We start from the raw sequence: 8,207 nt of genomic DNA, 5'->3' as shown, positions 1-8,207 counted from the left end.
ATGTCATCCATGTAAGCCTCCATATTTCTATGGATCTGGGGTTCAAAACCAATCTGGACCGCCCTCGCAAACGTCGAGCCAGCACTCTTCAACCCGAAAGGCATCCACATGAAACAATATGTACCACATGGGGTGATGAATGCTGTTTTCTCTTCGTCTTCTCTTGTCATGAAGATCTGGTGGTAGCCGGAGTAGGCATCAAGGAATGACAGCAGATCACACCCAGCCATGGAGTCAACAATCTAGTCGATGCGCGGCAATGGGAAGGGGTCCTTAGGGCAAGCCTTATTGATATCTGTGTAATCAATACACAGTCTCCACTTCCCATTCGCCTTGCACACCACGTTGGATGGAGCACTCCTCTTACCAAACCCGATGCTTCCAGTTTTTGGATCTCTTCGGTAATGAACTCTTGTCGTTCCAAAGCTTGCTTTCTGACCTTCTGCTTGACGGGACGCACATGGGGACAGACAGCGAGGTGGTGCTCAATCACCTCCCTGGGAACACCGGGGATGTCGGAAGCTTGCCATGCAAACACATCGACATTCGCTCGCAGGAAGGTGACGAGGGCGTCTTCCTATTTGCCGTCAAGGGCGGAGCTTATGGTAAAAGCTCCTCCCGTGCCGTCCTCATTGACAGAGACCTTCTTGGTACCCGGTGATACGGCCCTGGGTTTCTCGTTCCCGCCGGTAGAGTTCTCTGGCACGTCCTCGACGGCAGTGCTACACTCCGAAGAGGTGCGCTTGCCGGAGTGGGTGTCCGAGGTCTCACCGGTCTTCTTCTTCTTCTTCCCTCCCGGGGTCCCGGCGGCAGGAGCAGGCGCCCTAGCGGCGGCAGCTGCTGCAACTGCTTGCTGGTACAGTTGGTCAGCGCAAACCAATGCGTCTTTCTTGTCGGAGGGGATGGTGATGATTGTCATAGGCCCAGGCATCTTCAGGGTGTTGTAGGCGTAGTGTGACGCCGCCATGAACTTGGCCAGCGCTGGGCGGCCGAGGATCCCGTTGTAGGGCAAGGGGATCCTGGCAACATTGAACACGATCCTCTCCGTCCTGAAGTTCAGGTCACTTCCAAAAGTCACGGGCTGCATGACCTTTCCCTTGGGTTGGCTTCTTCCCGGGTTGACCCCCTGAAACGTGCCCATCTCTTCGAGGTCTCCATCAGGAATCTGCAGTTTCTCGATCACGGCAGGCGAGATCAAGCTCAGACCGGCCCCACCAATGACTAGCATCTTCGTCACCTTGAGGTTACGTATCGTTGGTGAAACCAACAATGGCAAGCACCCGACCACAGTAGTGCGATCAGGGTGGTCCTCAGTGTCGAAAATGATAGGTGTCCTGGACCACTTCAGCGGCCTTTGGGCATCAAATGACGGCTCCGCTGCTGTAATCTGTCGCGCCCACTGTTTAAACCGGCGGTGAGAAGTATGCAGCGAGGTGCCGCCGTCGATGCACATGGCCTCTGTAGCTTTTTGAAACTCTTGGTCGCCGGATTCGTCGTCCTCTTTGTGATCATCGTCTTCTGGCTTTCTGTCACGGCCCCGGGCGGGCCTCTCCTGTTGCTTATCCTTGCCGCGACGGCTCGCCTGGCCGTCACGCTTCTTGCCGGATCCCTCAGCACCATCTGGGCCCTTCTCCTTGTCCCACCTCTCATACTCAGCCCTCTACTTTTCAGCGAGGAGCTCGACCTGTCGGCAGTCCTGGAGAGCATGGCCCTTGGTGCGATGGATCTTGCAGTATCGCTTGTCGGAGTTTCCCGGCTTCTCGGCAGCCTCCAAGGCTTGGCATGCGACGCACCCGGCAACCTCCTTGCCGGGGTCATCTGCCTTGGTTTTCTTGGTGGAGCCGGCGTCTTTGGATCTCTCGACGGCAAGCACGGCTTTTCCTTTGCGCTTCCTGTTGCGGAGCCGACCTTTCTTCGCTGGGGCAGCCGTATCCTCATCTGAAGAGTCGGTTTCCACGCCGGCATCTTCGCCGGGGTACTTCCTTCCCTCTTCGGCTCGGGCACATTTGTCGGCAAGAACATAGAGTTCTACCACATCCCTCACCTTGTTCATTGCCAGCTCTTCGCGCATCTTGCGGTTACGCATGTTCTGGTGGAACGCGCTGATGATGGCAGCAGGGTGAACATCAGAGATATTGTACTGTACCCGGCTGAACCTTTGAATATACTTACGGAGACTCTCGCCTCCCTTCTAGGGAATGACGTGCAGGTCGCTTGCCTGGCCATGGGCTTGGTGGCCTCCAGTAAAGGCGCCCACGAACTCATGGCACAAATCCGACCAGGAGGAAATAGAGTCTACCGGCAAGTGCATCAACCATGACATGGCATTGGGTTTAAGAGCCAACAGAAAGTAATTCGCAAGCACCTTATCGTCGCGAGCTCTGGCAGCTTGCATTGCGATGGTGTAGACGCCGCTAAGGAACTCGGGCGGATGGGTCTTGCCACTGTACTTCTCGCCCACGTCAGGTTTGAAGGTGCGGTGAGTGGGCCACTGGAACTGCCGCAGCTCACGGGTAAAAGCCAGACAGCCTACCTCGTAAGGTAGGCCTCCAGGGCTCCCCGGTGCTGGGTGGCTCACAGCAGGCCCTGCTCGCCTGTCTGATTGGTGGCGCGCCCCGCGCCGGCGCTCGATAGTGGTTCGAGCGTCTTCATATTCTCGTTCCCGAAGAACTTGGTGCTGGTCGTAGTGGGCCCGCGGGTCGGACGATGCTACGGAGATCTCATCGTCCGTGACGTCGCGACGGGCTGGCATCCGAGGTACCGGGCGAGGAGGAGGCGAGTGCACCGTGGTCACGGCGCCGCCGGCCCTTCTGCCACTGGTGCGTGGGACTTCGTCGGAGCGTCGACCCGGGGGCTCCAACGGGCTCGGTTCATCTTCGTTAGCCATCGCAACAAGACTTCGGATAGTGGCTCTCCATTCATCAAGTTTCCCCATGATGGGAGGGAAATCAAGGAGCAACTGCGCGCGTGCCAGGGCTTCTGCTGGTGTTGGTGGCAGCGAAACCTGCATGGATCGCGAGGCGCTTCGACTTCTGACTATGTCATAAGGAGTTCTATCACGACCCCGCGGCCGCATGCCATCTTCACCAGCGCCTCGGCGGGCGGGCAGGTCTTCTAAATCCCGGGAGCGGCGCTCAGGGCTCTTTCCGCGGCGATGCCCGGGATCCTCGGCGTGATCAAGGCATTCGTCGCGCGCCGCTTGAGGAGAGCGCGCCGTTGGTGCCAATGTGGGAGTCTTGGAAGCCCTCGCGTCGCCTTCGGGCGGGGTGGCGGCGATCCTGGAAGGCCCCGCGCCACCCGCGGAGGGCCTGGCCCCGTCTTTGGATTTGGCGGCGTGCTGCCCGTTACCAGGTGCACGAACATCACCGCCTCCCAAACATCGGCTGCTGGGACGGTGTTGGTGTTTGCGAACGGCGCCCCGGGTCCTTTCTGCAACCGGTCCGCTGCTCGCCCATGTTGGGGCGGAATGCCTGGCTCCCGACGGTCCAACCGCTGCCGTCACCTTCTTCTTGGGTGCCATGACGATGAAGAAGCGTCGAACTAACTTCTAGAGCCGATTCTCACAACTGCGCCCCCTACCTGGCATGCCAAAGATGTCGGTGCGAGGACGACACCTATGGGATCACGAGAATCCCTACTACAGTGGCGGGGCGCGGGGTTGTGAGAAGGGCAGATCAAACAGGTAGCACACGGATTCTTTATCCAGGTTCGGGCCGCGAGGATGCGTAAAACCCTACTCCTGCTTTGGTGGTTTGTTTATCTGTGTTCCTGAGCTAGCAATGGGGCGTGAAGAGCTCCAAAAAGCCGAATCCTCCTCCTGGTCGCCTTGGGCCTCCTTTATAGGGAAAAGGGGTTGCCACAGTGGCACACAAGAGGTGGAAAGGGTACAGTGATACGAGTTTATCCCTCGCATTACATGACAAGGCACATTTAATGCGTCTTGCTTAGGTGCCTTGCTTTATCGGGGACGGGGGAGAGCCCAGTCTCGTCCGTCGCTGCTCCCTTTCGTGTCGACACGCGCCCTGGCCAGCGGTGCCCGTGGTGCCATGTAGGCAGGCAGGCAACTAAGGTGGCGCAGCGGTGGGTCTCCATGAAGATCTGCTTGCCGCCACGCAGGTGCCTGCCCAACTGGTTAGGTCGGCAGTTGCATGCGAATGGTGGTGGAGGTTTGGATTGGCGTGGGCCCGATGGTGGCCCTACGGGTGTCCTTGGCGAGGGCCTCGGCGTAGCCCTGACAAGGGTCTTGCCGGGGCCTCGGCAAGGGTCTTGCCATGGCGCCTGCTATCGTCCCCGGCAAGGCTCTTGCCGGGCGCTTTGTGGTCCTCCTTGGCTGGGATCCCGCCAAGGGTCGTCATCTTCTATAGTGTGTATCTGATCTTGAATGTCTTCACAAAGATCTGCATGCCACCTCGGGGATGTCTCCTGAATCCTTGCCCCATGGGAGCAGTGGACTCAAGGGTGATTCGCTCCGTAGGTGTGGGCCGAGCTGCCACGACAAGGGTCTTGCCGGGCTTGCTAAAACTGCCCCCGGCAAGGATCTTGCCGGGGGAGTCCGCTTCGTCCCCTTTGCTCTTTGTGGTCTTGGTCTTGGCGTTGTTCTGTTCCTTTCGAGCTTCGGCCTTACCTTGGCTCACCTCCCTCGCCTTGCTCGGTGCGGTGGAGTCCGTGGCTCAGACTGCCCGTGCACATTTATAGGGGTACAAAAAGTGTACCCCTTTTTTGTACACCGACAATGATCCCTCATTAAAATTTCAAGAAAGTGTTCCCCCTAATTGTGCACCGTTGCGAAAGTTCGTCGTTTCGAAGCACCATGTGATGATCGGGTGTGATAGATTCTAACGTTCACATACAACGGGTGTAAGCCAGATTTACACACGCGAAACACTTAGGTTGACTTGACGAGCCTAGCATGTACAGACATGGCCTCGGAACACAAGAGACCGAAAGGTCAAGCATGAGTCGTATAGTAGATACGATCAACATGAAGATGTTCACCGATGATGACTAGTCCGTTTCACGTGATGATCGGACATGGCCTAGTTGACTCGGATCATGTAATCACTTAGATGACTAGAGGGATGTCTATCTGAGTGGGAGTTCATAAGATGAACTTGTTTATCCTGAACGTAGTCAAAAGGTTTTTGCAAATTATGTCGTAGCTCGCGCTTTAGTTCCACTGTTTTAGATATGTTCCTAGAGAAAATATAGTTGAAAGTTGACAGTAGCAATTATGCGGACAATAGAAGGCTTATGTCCTTAATGCACCGCTCGGTGTGCTGGACCTTGAACGTGGTCTGTGGATGTTGCGAACATCTGACATACACGTTTTGATGACTACATGATAGTTCGGTAATGTTAAATGGTTTAGAATTGAGGCACCAAAGACATTTTTGAAATGTTGCAGAACATATGAGATGTTTCGAGGGCTGAAGTTGGGATTTCAGGCTCGTGCCCACGTCAAGAGGTATAAGACCTCCGACGATTTTCTTAGGCTGCATAATAAGGGAGAAAAGATCAATCTTGAGCTTGTGCTCAGATTGTCTGAGTACAACAATCACTTGAATTGAGTGGGAGTTGATCTTCCAGATGAGATAGTGATGTTTCTCCAAAGACATTGCCACCAAGCTACTAGAGCTTCGTGATGAACTATAACATAACAGGGATAGATATAATGATCCTTGATCTATTCGCAATGTTCGACACCGCGAATGTAGAAATCAAGAAGGAGCATCAATTGTTGATGGTTAGTGAAACCACTAGTTTTAAGAAGGGCAAGGGCAAGAAGGGGTACTTCATGAAACAGCAAATCAGTTGCTGCTCCAGTGAAGAAACCCAAGGTTGAACCCAAACCCGAGACTAAGTGCTTCTGTAATACGGGGAACAGCCACTGGAGCAGAACTACCCTAGATACTTGGTAGATGAGAAGGCTGGCGAGGTCGATAGAAGTATATTGGATATACATTATGTTAATGTGTACTTTACTAGTACTCCTAGTAGCACCAGGGTATTAGATACCGGTTCGGTTGCTAAGTGTTAGCAACTCGAAATAAAAGCTACGGGATAAAAGGAGACTAGCTAAAGGTGAGCTGACGATATGTGTTGGAAGTGTTTCCAAGATTGATGTGATCAAGCATCGCACGCTCCCTCTACCATCGAGATTGGTGTTAAACCTAAATAATTGCTATTTGGTGTTTGCGTTGAGCATAGACATGATTGGATTATGTCTATCGCAATACGGTTATTCATTTAAGGAGAATAATGGTTACTCTGTTTATTTGAATAATACCTTCAATGGTCTTGCACCTAAAATGAATGGTTTATTGAATCTCGATCGTAGTGATACACATGTTCATGCCAAAAGATATAAGATAGTAATGATAGTACCACCTACTTGTGGCACTGCCATGTAAGTCATATTGGTATAAAACACATGAAGAAGCTCCATGTTGATGGATCTTTGGACTCACTTATTTTTGAAAAGCTTGAGACATGCGAACCATGTCTATTAGTGTATATGCATGACGAAACTCCATGCAAATGGACCGTTTGGACTCACTTGATTTTGAATCACTTGAGACATGCAAATCATACCACGTGGGCAAGATGACTGAAAGCCTCGTTTTCAGTAAAATGGAACAAGAAAGCAACTTGTTGGAAGTAATACATTTTGATGTGTACAGTCCAATGAGTGCTAAGGCACGCAGTGGATATTGTTATGTTCTTACTTCACGGATGATTTGAGTAGATACTGAGTATATTTACTTGACGAAACACAAGTCTGGATTATTGAATGGTTCAAGTAATTTCAGAGTGAAGTTGAAGATCATCGTGACAAGAGGATAAAATGTCTATGATATGATCATAGAGATGAGTATCTGAGTTACGAGTTTTGGTACACAATTAAGACATTGTGGAAATTGTTTCACAACTAACACCGCCTAGAACACCATAGTGTGATGGTGTGTCCGAACATCATAGATGCACCCTCTTGGATATGGGGCATACCATGATGTCTCTCATTGAATTACCACTATCGTTCATGGGTTAGGCATTAGAGACAACCACACTCACTTTAATAGGGCACCACGTAATTCCGTTGAGACGACACTGTTTGAACTATGGTTTGGAGAAACCTAAGTTGTCGTTTCTTAAAAGTTTGGCGCTGCGACGCTTATGTGAAAAAATTTCAGGTTGATGAGCTCGAACCCAAAGCGGATAAAAATGTATCTTCATAGGACACCCAAAACAGTTGGGTATACCTCCTATCTCAGATCTGGAAGCAAAAGTAATTGTTTCTAGAAACGGGTCCTTTCTCGAAGAAAAGTTTCTCTCAAAAGAATTGAGTGGGAGGATGGTGGGGACTTGATGAGGTTATTGAAGCATCACTTCAACCAGTGAGTAGCAGGGCACATGAAGTTGTTCATGTGGCACCTACACCAATTGAAGTGGAAGCTGATAATAGTGATCATGATGCTTCAGATCAAGTCACTACCGGACCTTGTAGGTCGACAAGGACGCGTACTACTTCAGAGTGGTACACAATCCTATCTTAGAGGTCATGTTGCTAGACAACAATGAACCTATGTGTCAGAGTAATGGGCCACGGGTAGGCTAACCCGAGCCCCAGAACCTTTCAAGACATCGGGGCAGGCAGCGCCCCTTAAGCCGAGTCCCAGACGTGACTCCAAGATAAGCCGAGTCCCAGACGCGACACCAAGATAAGACGAGTCCCAGACGCGGCTCCAAGATAAGCCGAGTCCGAGACGCGACTCCAAGATAAGTCGAGTCCCAGATGCGACTCCAAGATAAGCCGAGTCCCAGACGCGGCTCCAAGAATAGCCGACTATAGAGAGTCGGCCCGCGACTCCACCCGCCACCTACCTTCGCCACGATAGGCGAGGCGGGGTACGGACACAGCATGGCCGTCACGTCCTGCCTACGAGGAGATGGCATGGCTACAGTGTGCCGTATCGCTGGAGATCACCAGCGTGGCGTGGCACTGTTGCCATGCCTGCCCTGACCTCAGCCACAGTGGGCAGCGCACTGTGGCCACGACGACCTACCTGTACGACTCGAAGACAGCGGGACCCGCCTGTCGGCGAGAGCGCAGAAGACGGCGGATACGCCCCGAAGACGGACCCGTGGGAGTCGGCTCCCCCAGAGTCGGCCAGCCCCACACACGGGCCCCACACACCATTAACCAGACA

This window comes from Triticum dicoccoides, chromosome 1B (genome assembly GCF_002162155.2).
Source record: "Triticum dicoccoides isolate Atlit2015 ecotype Zavitan chromosome 1B, WEW_v2.0, whole genome shotgun sequence".
NCBI classification, from domain to species: domain Eukaryota; kingdom Viridiplantae; phylum Streptophyta; class Magnoliopsida; order Poales; family Poaceae; genus Triticum; species Triticum dicoccoides.
This window is presented reverse-complemented; position numbering follows the sequence as displayed.